The 13,570-nt window shown below is 45.2% G+C and overlaps 1 protein-coding gene across 1 annotated transcript in view; it reads left to right on the top strand.

The window, feature by feature from the left end:
* The first annotated feature begins 272 nt into the window (after positions 1–272).
* LOC112252212 (neurturin) overlaps positions 273–13,570 on the top strand; it is a 42,102-nt gene continuing 28,804 nt past the window's right edge. The window contains exon 1 of the mRNA XM_024423250.2: positions 273–1,386. The gene's annotated coding sequence lies outside the window, so the exon portion shown is untranslated. The remainder of the gene's footprint in view (positions 1,387–13,570) is intronic.

The following is a 13,570-nucleotide window of genomic DNA, read 5'->3' as shown; positions in this document are numbered from 1 at the left end:
AGCATACGCACACGCACATGAATCAACTGCAGTCCCGAGATATTCTAAGCCAGCCTCCTTTGATTAGACTTGAGTCTGCCAATGGTGTGTGTGAATGTGTCTGAGTGCGTGTGCGTGCGTGCGTGTGTGTATTTGAATGTATTTATGTCTTAAAGGGGAGGGGAGGAAACGAGGAGGCGGAGAAAGGGGGCGAAAGAGTGATGAAGCTATTCAATCCCTCACCCCCTTCTTCCACTTAGCTCCCCCCTCTGTCCATCCTGTGCTCCCATCCCTCCATACCTTAGCAGTGTAAAGCTGGGCTCTCTGACACAAGCAGGCTTACGAAAAGCAGAATAGTCTACTACACTACACTGTACACCAACAGAAGAGGTTACTTTGAATTTGCAGAAGGAACATTATTTCAGTGTCTGCCTGTTTCTCTTTCTCTGTGGATGACAGGTAGCAGCTGCCGTGCTTACAATCAGCGGCGCGCCTACTTAGTCGGGACACTCAGTATCTCTGAAACTTCCATCGCTGCAGCACCGGGATTCGCAAATTATTGTGTAATTTAGATTAAGGCTGGAGTCACTCTCTCTCTCTTACTCTGTGAGGACAGAGCTGTAATTAACTCACATTGAAGGAATCTGTGGGGTGAATAGCTCCATCTTGGAACGTCTCATCTTGTTCAGAGAGTGTTGTGTTCTAAACGCAGGGAAATGGACAGACTGATCGAACTCATCTGGATCTTGGAGTTTAAAAAGTATTCTCATGAGATTTTAAAATATTTCAGTACTGCGTAAATAACATTCCATTTACTCAACACACTGCAGGAGATTTCTAGACAATTTATGTTGATTTACAAATTGTTAAGCTGTGGGCTGATTGTTTATTGCCATAAGAGTTGCTGGATTTCTAGGGCAGATTCTCTCTCTGAAAGTCTGGCAGGTCTCCTTCAGCATACCTGGCAGTCTGGCTGTGTGTGAAGGAGGTAGAATCATCTGGAGGAAACAACTCTACACTACTAACAGACGTTGTGTTTCATACCCTTACTAAAAAAGCTCTGTATCTGCCCTAACACCTAGGCTTTGATAAGTCACTGAACACCTGAAGTTAAGACTATGGGGACTATGGGCATCTTCCTCCACCAGCGGAACCTCTGGACGTGTGACAATGGTCTTCAGCAGATGCACAAACGCAGCAGCCTGGTAGTCCTGAAGGCTAACACCGCTACTTTCTGACTGCTTTATTACTGGACTGAAGGGAGAGCTGATACACCTCTCTCCTCTACTCTGCCTCGCCTGAGCGGAAGACGGAGGAGTATTGGCCATATTGATCCCATGCAGTTCTCACCTGGAAGTCAAGCGAAAAGTTAGACACACAGACGAGTCTGGATAAGCCGGGCAAACGGTAAGGACACGTGGTATCCTCTTTTGTCAGTGTAAACTGGGGGCTTATGTGGGAGGATGGTAATCACTGTTAGTGTCTTAAATGAAACATGAGCGGACCAACGGCACAATGTAAGGTGCTAAGAATCTATGTCAAAATCACTGTCCCAGAGGCTATTGCGCTACAGTTCAATTTGGTTTGGTAGTGTCATGCTTAGCAGACCTGTATAAGTCTGACTATATCATACACTATAATAGGGTGAATCCCCAAACAACACTGACTGTATTCTCTTTCCCAGAGCACAATTTGAAAGGGAAACACTTATAAACACTAAATTAAACCCCAGAAAGATACTTTAACTTTTTACTGGGTCAAGGTCACACAGAGTGATTATTGGTAATCTTATACAAATCTACTTTCAAACAAAAATATACACCTCACACACGTCTATGGGCTTAAAAAAATATTAAACCTGTACCATATCAGATATAGAGTTTAAATGTATTACATCCTAATATTACACTTTATATACATCTCAGAAGACAGAAATATAACAAAACTGTTTGACATAGAAAAACTGTATTTATTTACTTTCCTCCCATGACGCCAAAGAGGTTGCTTTTGGTCATTGACTACAGCAAAGGGCTATGCCAACATTGTAAAATTCAACATGCAAGGAACTGAAATCTCACTTGAATTAGTAGCTCCCTATGGAGAGAGTCTGAGGCATGGGAAGCTAAACCAGTTGTCTCTGAGCTGTTCAACTGCCATAACCTGTGTAACAATCCGGCTTATAGCGCAGGCTGCTAACTATCTGGAAAACCAGTGATTTACCTTAACTGCACTCTCCGGCGTTAGAAAGGGTCACAGCCCTCTACTCTGTGTGGACAACATGGTCGGACCAATGACGATGGCTCTATGATTGACACATGACTCTAAAGCTGAATGTGTTATGACACATTTCGATTTTCATGTGACGTAACAGGGAGGCATGTTTTTAGTTCATGTCTAGGTAGAACCACTTAAATCTGGTCATATTGGAATTACCCAATAATAAGTAAATGGGAAACCGCTAGTGCCCCCCATTGTCCGGAACACATGTTGCAACACTATGTTGAGAGAAGAGGAAGAGTTTAGGATGTGTGCTAACATATCTGAAATCCACCCATGCCAAACCGACAGGGAATATTCAAGCTCATGCTTACCAGATTACACAAAAGACATTGGCAACATTATATTCTACGTACGTTTTTCGGCAGTCAACTTTACTTAAAGTTTGGTAGCATCTTGGGTCATTCATGTTTAAGACCCGTGGTTCTTATAGATTTATTGATTAGTTTGTTGGAGATGGAGCAGATTTAAGCTTGTTCACTTGCGTCTCTTTGAATGTATCTTCCAGCTGTGATAATTTACAGAGAAAATAAACATTTTTCCATCTTTTCCACTTCTGTAGCGAATGTGGAAGCTCATGCAATAGGTGATCACTGTTTTTACGCACACGAAAACAAGGGACATCTTACTACATCTTCCCCTCTCCGATGAACAAGAATTCAACATGCATAATCACTGAAGCATAACTGAAATGCAGTTTTGAAACAAGTATTATTTTCTTTAACATGCTACTTCCCATTCTGAAACACCATGAAAGCATGAAATTACACAGTCTGAACTATGCATTAACTTAGGTCAAATCTTTATTTTTGCTGGGTATGGTCCCCTGGGTATGGTATTCTATTCACATAACATAGTCTTTCAGCCACTCTGGTGGCTTCACATCACTTTTTGGGCGAGCTTGTTAACCTGAGCCGGTGAGACAGGCAATGGGGAGCGTAGCCTTCTGTCCATGATGCAGTGGTGTGACTCTGTAAGCAAACAGAGCCCTATACAGATCCTTGTTCTTTTTCAGCAGTCCCTTGACTGTTTTCACAGCCCTCTCTGCCTTGACACTTCTCTGTGTATGGTAGGGGCTACTGGTCACATGTGCGAAGTCATATTATACAGAAAAAGCAACCAGGACCTCAGCTACCACTTGCCTGGAAAAATGACTTTAATCCATTGATAACACCAGCTGATGTGGTTATGGGTGTCTTTGCTATTTCAATGTATCTTGAATAGTAATCTAATCCAAGAGAACATACCTGCCCCTACCTTTTGCCATGGCCGTTTTGGCAGCTCAGTTGCCATCATTGGTTCAGGATGATAAGGTTGACATTTTGCACACACCTCACACTGGGCCACCAGCTTGGCAATCTGAGTACTTAGACCAAGCCACCACACCAACTGTAGACACCTCAGTCTGCATTTGGATATCCTCATGTATCCTCATAAACTCAGTTTAGCATTTCTGGTTGTAGAGTCTCTGGGATAACTATCCATTGACTGTTCATGAGTAGGTCTCCATTATGGTGGAAGTCACTTTGGTGCACCCAATAGGGCTTCAGAAGCTGAGGCAGAGCCTACTGCCTAGGCCTTAGGCCATTCTTTTTTGAACTCCTGTACTCTCTGTCGGCAGATGGTCTCGCTGTTGCTCCTCTGCAATCTGCTGCAGTTTGTTCTGAGACACAGGTATGCTGTCTCTTACTCCATTAACAGACACCTGTACCTCGCCCTCTAGACATGGCTTCTCCTCTGTTAATGGATGTTTAATTGGGGCCCTGGAGAGTGTCTGCTGTGTTCAGTGCCTTCCCTGGCACATATACCATCTTGTAGGTGAACCTCAGCAATCTGAGGCGGAAGCGCAGAACACTGGGAGGCAAGTCGTCCAGTGCTTTTGTCCCTAACAGAGCCAACAGTGGTTTGTGGTCAGTCTCTGCTGTAAGCTGAAGGCCAATTAACTATTGCCTGAGCATTTCACATGCCCATGTGATAGCCAACGCCTTCTTCTCCACTTGTGCATGCCTTTGCTCTGTGTCAGATAAGCTTTGTGAGATGTATGTTATTGGACACCACTCCATGATGTCCTGCATCTGTGTGAGGACCGCCCCTAGCCCAAAGGATGGTGCCTCTGCTGACACATTTGTCTTAGCATGGGGGCGGTACTGGGCCAGCACTCTCTGTGAGGCCAGGTGTCCTCTGATTTTGTCAAATGCTGCCTGTTGCATGTCATTCTCTTTTGAGTCATTCTGAGTCATTCTCTTTGGCTAGTCAGTCTCTCAGGGGTTTGGTTGTGTCTGAAAGTTACTCACATATGTGGCCATGCCTAAGAAGGTCCTGACTCCAGCCACGTTCTGGGGGATGGGCATGTCTGTGATAGTGCTGATCTTCTCCGGGTCAAAAATGCAAAGGGGCATTTTTCATTGAGTGTCAGGCCAGTCATTCATTATGTTCTGCTCTGTCCCGTCTGCACATGAGCACGAAGTCCACGTGGACTATGATGCCCCTCAGCCCATCCAACAGCTGGGACATGGGTCTTTGGAAATGCTCAGGGCCGGGAGCGATTCCAAATGGCAAAATGTTGAAACCGTAAAATGTTGAAGCCAAACGGTGGGAGCGCCCTACTCTCTGGTGACAGGGGTATCTGCCAGAAGCCTGAGCGGGCATCCAGCTTTGTGAAGACCTGTGAACCATCCAACTAAGCCAGTGACTTCTCCACTGATGGTAAGATGTGTCTCTCTCTGCAGTGCCTCATTCAAGTTAGTAATGTCCCCATTGGCTTTTGGGACCACCACCATCCCTGCACACCAATCAGTGGGACTCTCTATTTTAGACGCATACCCAATTTCTTCCATCCTTCCAAAGGGATAGGCACACAGCAGGGGGTGATAAGGGCATAGGGGACTGCATCCTCCTTCAGGTGGATTTTGTAGTCACCTTCTAGCCTTCCTAGGCCAGAAATCACTTTTGGGAATTTATTTTTGAAAACCTCCCCTGGGGCGTCCAGTTCACTCACTCTCTCAATGAGTTGCAAATGCTTCAATTGCTGGCAGCCCCGGCAGCGGTCTGGCCAGAGAGTCAATGACGAATACAGGCTGGATGGCACTTCTCTTTACTCTCCAGTTTACACACAATCTGCCCTACCACTGGTAATATCTTATTACTGGGCCTGTACAGTTTTTTGTTTGTAGCAAGCCATCTCTACTGTAGCTATACAGCCTAGTGGGGATTGATGTCACTGCTACACCTGTGTCTGGTTGAAATGACTACAGTTTAATGTCGGAGTGCCAGCCAGCATCCCCCCCTACTTCCCCCAGAATTAGCTGACCTACTGTAACTGCTGTTCCTCCTCTGAGACCTCATGCATTTGCTTTGATTGACAGACTGATGAAAAGGCAATCTTTCTAGCTGTGGAAAGGGGATTTCCCACATTTGCGACAAATGCTTGAACTGGCTACTGGGACTGTCTGTGATTGTTTTCTCCACATCTGTCTCTGTTCCCCTCAGTTGTTTTAGCACGGTATGAAAACGCATGTATTTCCTCCCTCTCTTCACTCTACATAGAGCTGCTACTGCACAGCATCGCCTGCTGTTTTTTTACTGTCTCACTCTGCCTAACCTGGTTTACAGCTTTGGACAAGATAAGCTGTGAATCCAACTGTAACTGTTCAGAAACTGTTCACTAAATTAAATCAATTTTATTTGTCACATGCAGATGTTATTGCAAATCTAGTGAAATGCTTATGCTTCTAGATCTGACAGTGCAGCAGTATCTAACAGGTAATATCTAACAATTCCACAACAAAACCTAATGCACACTATCTAGTAAAGTACTGGGATGAAAATATATAAGTATAAAATATATGGATGAGCAGTGACAGAGGTAGGTAGATAGCCAATCTGTAAACATTCCATCTATGTACAGATGCAGTGATCTGTGAGCTGCTCTGACAGCTGGTGCTTAAAGATAGTGAGGGAGACATGAGTCTTCATCTTCAGACATTTTTTCAGTTCGTTCCAGTCATTGGCAGCAGAGAACTGGAAGGAAAGACGACCAAAGGAGGAATAGGCTTTGGGGGTGACCATATACCTGTTGGAGCGCGTGCAACGAGTGGGTGCTGCCATGGTGACCAGTGGGCTGAGATAAGGCGGGGCTTTACCTAGCAGAGAGTTGTAGATAACCTGTAGCCAGTGGGTTTGGTGACGAGTATGAAGCGAGGGCCAACCAATGAGATCGTACAGGTCGCAATGGTGGGTAGTGTATGGGGCTTTGGTGACAAAACGGATGGCACTGTGATAGACTGCATCCAGTTTGTTGAGTAGAGTGTTGGAGGCTATTTTATAGATGACATCACCGAAGTCGAGGATTGGTAGGATGGTCAGTTTTTCAAGGGTGTGTTTGGCAGCATGAGTGAAGGATGCTTTGTTGCGAGAAAGATTTAATTTTGGATTGGAGATGCTTAATGTAAGTCTGGAAGGAGAGTTTAGTCTAACCAGGCACCTAGGTATTTGTAGTTGTCCACGTATTCTAAGTCAGAGCCGTCCAGAGTAGAGATGCTGGACGGGCGAGCAGGTGCGGGCAGGGATCGGTAGAATAGCATGTATTTAGTTTTCCCTGCATTTAAGAGCAGTTGGAGGCCACGGAAGGAGAGTTGTATGGAGAGTAGAATAGATAGTGACGGATACAGTATATACATATGAGATGAGTAATGCGTGATATGTAAACATGATTAAAGTGACTAGTGTTCCATTTATTAAAGTGGCCAATGAAATCAAGTCTGTAGGTAGGCAGCCGCCTCTCTATGCTAGTGGTGGCTGTTTAATAATCTGATGGCCTCGATGTTTTTCAAACTCTCTGTCCCAGCTTTGATGCACCTATACTGACCTCGCCTTCTGGATGGTAGCGGGGTGAACAGGCAGTGGCTCGGGCGGTTATTGTCCTTGATGATCCTTTTTGCCTTCCTGTGACATCGGGTGGTGTAGGTGTCCTGGAGGGCAGGTAGTTTGCCCCCGGTGATGTGCAGACCACACCACCCTCTGGAGAGCTTTGCGGTTGTGGGCGGTACAGTTGCCGTACCAGGCGGTAATACAGTCCGACAGGATGCGCTCAATTGTGCACCTGTAAAAGTTAGTGAGGGTTTCCAGTGACAAGCCACATTTTTTCAGCCTCCTGAGGTTGAAGAGGCGCTGTTGTGCCTTCTTCACCACACTATCTGTGTGCATGGACCATTTTAGTTTGTCGGTGATATGTACACCGAGGAACTTTCCACCTTCTCCATTGCTGTCCCGTCAATGTAAATGGGGGTGAACAGGTAGTCCACGATCATTTCTTTTGTTTTGCTGACATTGAGTGAGAGGTTATTTTCCTGACTCCAGACTTCGTTTCAGTGTTGAGGATCAGCGGAGTGGAGACGTTGTTTCTTACCTTCACCACCTGGGAGCGGACCGTCAAGAAGTCCAGGACCCGGTTGTACAGGGTGGGGTCGAGACCCAGGGTCTCGAGCTTAATGATGAGTTTGGAGGGTACTATGGTGTTGAATGCCGAGCTGTAGTCAATGAACAGCATTCTTTCATGGGTATTTCTGTTGTCCAGATGGGATAGGGCAGTGTGCAGTTTGATGGCGATTGCATTGTCTGTGGACCTATTGGGGCGGTAAGAAAATTGGAGTAGGTCTAGGAGTTTGTCTAGAAGTGAGTGCTACGGGGCAATAGTCATTTAGTTCAGTTACCTTAGCTTTCTTGGGAACAGGAACAATGGTTGCCATCTTGAAGCATGTTGGGACGGCAGACTGGGATAGGGTTTGATTGAATATGTCCTTAAACACACCAGCCAGCTGGTTTGCGCATGCTCTGAGGCTAGGGATGCCGTCTGGGCCGGCAGCCTTGCGAGGGTTAACAGGTTTAAATGTTTTACTCATGTCGGCCACGGGGAAGGAGAGCCCATCAGTCTTTAGTAGTGGGCCGTGTCGGTGGAACTATATTGTCTTCAAAGCACTCAAAGGAGCTATTTAAATTGTCTGGGAGCAAGACGTCGTTATCTGCGACGGGGCTGGTTTTCTTTTTGTAATCCGTGATTGTCTGTAGACCCCGCCACATATGTCTCGTGTTTCAGCCGTTGAATTGAGACTCCACTTTGTCTCTATACTGATGCTTTGCTTGTTTGATTGCTTTACGGAGGGAATAACTACACTGTTTGTTTTCGGCCATGTTTCCAGTTGCCTTGCCATGATTAAATGCGGTGGTACGTGCTTTCAGTTTTGTGCGAATGTTGCCATTAATCCACGGTTTCTGGTAGGGGAAGGTTTTATTAGTCACAGTGGGTACAACATCTCCTATACACTTCCTTATAAACTCGCTCACCGAGTCAGCGCATACGTCAATGTTGTTGTCTGAGGCTACCCGGAACTTATCCCAGTCCACGTGATTGAAGCAATCTTGAAGCGTGAAATCCGATTGGTCAGACCGGGGTTAGATAGACCGGGCGCTTCCTGTTTTAGTTTCTGCCTATAGGAGAAAATCCCGTTGGCTGTACAGACTCCGACAGCATGTCCCCAGCTAGCCATGTCTCTGTGAAACAGAATATGTTACAATCCCGGATCTCTCTTTGGAAAGCTACTCTTTCCCTAATTTCATTGACTTTGTTAACTAGGGACTGGACATCAGCAAGTAATATACTCAGAAGCGGTGGGTGGTGTGCGCGCATCTGAAGCCTCACTAGAAGACCGCTCCAGCACCCTCTCCTCCGACAGTGTTGTTTTGGGTTGACCTCTGGAATCAGTTCAAATGCCTTCGGAGGTGCAGACAAAGGATCCACTTTGGGAAAGTCATATTCCTGGTCGTAGTGCTGGTTGTGCTGTTAAGTTGTGCTGGTATGTTGACGTCTCTCTGATATACAATCCGATCTCGGATCAGTTCTTCCCTGAGTGCGTCAAACTGACTATGTTCTGCTAGCTTCTGAACAGCTGTGATAAATCTGCCAGCGGTTTCACCCTGCTTCTGCACACATTAAACCTACCTGTCTTAAACATAATGTTGTGTCTCCCTACGAAATGCGTTTCATAAGTCTTTACTTGCACTGTAGCTAAGTTTCTCTTCCTCAGTCAACAATTAAACATTTAATATATTCCCAGTTTCATCACCTATAGAGTAAATCAGTGTATTAACTTGAAATGCCAGATTTGCCATGTTTAAGTCTGAAACTTCTCAAAGCGCCTGATCCATTTTGGCCAGTTTTGAATGAACATACAATCAAAATTCTCATGGGGCTAATGCGAAATCCGTCAGCACTAGCGACTGGCCTGTTCATGTTCGTGAGAGTGTCCATTGAACTTGGAGTTGACAACGCTGAAATCCTGACAGTTTCTTCCTCTTGTAAGATGTTGCTAGCAGTAACCTAATCCTCACTCGTTAGCTAAGACCAATGATGATCTGCGCTGTTTATATCCAAAAATGTGCCCTCCTTGCTATGAAAGAGTCTGTCGGCATGGATTTATGATTTACATGGTAAGTCCTTCACGTTTTTGTCATTATTAAAACCACTCTGACACCATGTAGTATTATCTAAAATAAGGAGGCACGACAAGGCCCTAGTGTCAGGATGTTTACTAGCCCAGTCTGCGCATGTCATACACAGCGCATTCGGAAAGTATACAGACCCCTTGATTTTTTTCCACATTGTTACATTACAGCATTATTCTAACATGTATTAAATAGTTTTTTCCCTCATCAAATCTACACACAATATCAAATTGATTTCAAATCAAAAACTAAAATATCACATTTACATACTCAGTACTTTGTTGAAACACCTTTGGCAGCAATTACAGCCTTGAGTCCTCTTGGGTATCACGTTACAAGCATTCTTCTCTGCAGATCCTCTCAAGCTCTGTCAGTTTGGATGGGGAGCGTCGCTGCACAGCTATTTTCAGGTCTATCCAGAGAGGTTCAATTGGGTTGGCAGCATTCGTGTGAAACTGAAGGCACGAACCACTGCTTTTAATCAGGGCAAGGTGTCTGGTAACATGACTGAATACAAACAGTGCAGCTATTCCCTCCGCAAGGCTATCAAACAAGCTAAGCGCCAGTACAGAGACAAAGTAGAATCTCAATTCAACGGCTCAGACACAAGAGGTATGTGGCAGGGTCTACAGTCAATCACGGACTACAGGAAGAAACCCAGCCCAGTCACGGACCAGGATGTCTTGCTCCCAGGCAGACTAAATAACTTTTTGCCCGCTTTGAGGACAATACAGTGCCACTGACACGGCCTGCAACGGAATCATGCGGTCTCTCCTTCACTGCAGCCGAAGTGAGTAAGACATTTAAACGTGTTAACCCTCGCAAGGCTGCAGGCCCAGACGGCATCCCCAGCCGCGCCCTCAGAGCATGCGCAGACCAGCTGGCCGGTGTGTTTACGGACATATTCAACCAATCCCTATACCAGTCTGCTGTTCCCACATGCTTCAAGAGGGCCACCATTGTTCCTGTTCCCAAGAAAGCTAAGGTAACTGAGCTAAACGACTACCGCCCCGTAGCACTCACATCCGTCATCATGAAGTGCTTTGAGAGACTAGTCAAGGACCATATCACCTCCACCCTACCTGACACCCTTGACCCACTCCAATTTGCTTACCGCCCAAATAGGTCCACAGACGATGCAATCTCAACCACACTGCACACTGCCCTAACCCATCTGGACAAGAGGAATACCTATGTGAGAATGCTGTTCATCGACTACAGCTCGGCATTCAACACCATAGTACCCTCCAAGCTCGTCATCAAGCTCGAGACCCTGGGTCTCGACCCCGCCCTGTGCAACTGGGTACTGGACTTCCTGACGGGCCGCCCCCAGGTGGTGAGGGTAGGCAACAACATCTCCTCCCCGCTGATCCTCAACACTGGGGCCCCACAAGGGTGCGTTCTGAGCCCCTCCTGTACTCCCTGTTCACCCACGACTGCGTGGCCATGCACGCCTCCAACTCAATCATCAAGTTTGCGGACGACACAACAGTGGTAGGCTTGATTACCAACAACGACGAGACGGCCTACAGGGAGGAGGTGAGGGCCCTCGGAGTGTGGTGTCAGGAAAATAACCTCACACTCAACGTCAACAAAACTAAGGAGATGATTGTGGACTTCAGGAAACAGCAGAGGGAACACCCCCCATCCACATCGATGGAACAGTAGTGGAGAGGGTAGCAAGTTTTAAGTTCCTCGGCATACACATCACAGACAAACTGAATTGGTCCACTCACACAGACAGCATCGTGAGGAAGGCGCAGCAGCGCCTCTTCAACCTCAGGAGGCTGAAGAAATTCGGCTTGTCACCAAAAGCACTCACAAACTTCTACAGATGCACAATCGAGAGCATCCTGGCGGGCTGTATCACCGCCTGGTATGGCAACTGCACCGCCCTCAACCGTAAGGCTCTCCAGAGGGTAGTGAGGTCTGCACAACGCATCACCGGGGCAAACTACCTGCCCTCCAGGACACCTACACCACCCGATGCTACAGGAAGGCCATAAAGATCATCAAGGACATCAACCACCCGAGCCACTGCCTGTTCACCCCGCTGTCATCCAGAAGGCGAGGTCAGTACAGGTGCATCAAAGCTGGGACCGAGAGACTGAAAAACAGCTTCTATCTCAAGGCCATCAGACTGTTAAACAGACACCACTAACATTGAGTGGCTACTGCCAACACACTGTCAATGACACTGACTCTACTCCAGCCACTTTAATCATGGGAATTGATGGGAAATTATGTAAATATATCACTAGCCACTTTAAACAATGCTAACTTATATAATGTTACTTACCCTACATTGTTCATCTCATATGCATACGTTGATACTGTACTCTATATCATCGACTGCATCCTTATGTAATACATGTATCACTAGCCACTTTAACTATGCCACTTGGTTTACATACTTATCTCATATGTATATACTGTACTCGATATCATCTACTGTATCTTGCCTATGCTGCTCTGTACCATCACTCATTCATATATCCTTATGTACATATTCTTTATCCCCTTACACTGTGTATAAGACAGTAGTTTTTTTTTTTTGGAATTGTTAGTTAGATTACTTGTTGGTTATTACTGCATTGTCGGAACTAGAAGCACAAGCATTTCGCTACACTCGCATTAACATCTGCTAACCATGTGTATGTGACAAATAAAATTTGATTTGATTTGATTTGATTTGATTTGATTTGGGTTCAAGTCCAAGCTCTGGCTGGGCCACTCAATGACATTCAGAGACTGTCCCGAAGCCACTTCTGCATTGGGGTCTGTATGCTTTTCGAATGCACTGTATAGGTACAGATTCCCACAAGGGACATCCTAGAACACTTTCCATAGAAGGTTCTACATGGACCCCAAAAGGGTTCTACCTAGAACCTAAAGGGTTCTCCTATGTAGACAGACAAAGAACCCTTTTGGAACCTTTTTTTCTACGAGTGTAGTGGGTCGTTCAATGTCATTTCAGCAAGCCATGACACCCACCATCTCCGACTGCTTTGAAATTGTTTCTGTAGTTAGAAATGGGTAAGATTAGCATTCCTGCAACAATATTTTGTTGAAATATAATTTGATCTCTGAGAAATTAAGCTAATTGAAGCTAATACAGCTCGGAATATTGTTTCTTCATCCTATGTAATACATTCTCAGTGAATTTGCTATTATTTTCCCTCCTGTTCAGACAATTAGTCAGAAGTTGTAGGTTTATGTCCCTTCCTACATTCTGATATTACCAGGTCCTGACGACTAGACGGTGATGTTCTTGCTATTAGGTGTTAAAAAATGTAATTCCCCCCCCCCCCTCAATGTTAAAGGGATAGTTCAACCGAATTCCAAAATTATATATTGGTTTCCTTACCTTGTAGCAGTCTATGAACAAGGTATAACAGCAACCCATGCTTTGGTTCAGTTTACCTGGCCACTGTTTCAAATTCTAACTTTTTAGCATTGGTCTCACAAATCCAATGCAAGTCAATATTAGCATTCATATCCAAATCATCTCAAGTAAAATAATTTAGTAATTCAATCCATTTTGAGATGGTTTGAACATGTAGAGTGATTCACAGGAAAACTATCTGAGAACATCTATCTCATTCACAACACTGGGCTTTATAGGTGTTTTGTCTTTTGTAGCCTTTTGGTTGCTCCTCATTGCTATTGTTCTTTATTTTTAAATTTAGTCATTTCTATCTGCAACTTCTGAATGTCATTTTTGGACTCAAACAGTACCATTTTTGTAAATATTACCACTTGCACTATAACCACCACAGTCTCAAAGAAAACCATTAGTAACACACTACGCCGT

This window comes from Oncorhynchus tshawytscha, linkage group LG06 (assembly GCF_018296145.1).
Source record: "Oncorhynchus tshawytscha isolate Ot180627B linkage group LG06, Otsh_v2.0, whole genome shotgun sequence".
Classification (NCBI taxonomy): Eukaryota; Metazoa; Chordata; class Actinopteri; order Salmoniformes; family Salmonidae; genus Oncorhynchus; species Oncorhynchus tshawytscha.
Note: the sequence above shows the minus strand (reverse complement) of the source record. Positions and strands in the feature narration are given on the sequence as shown.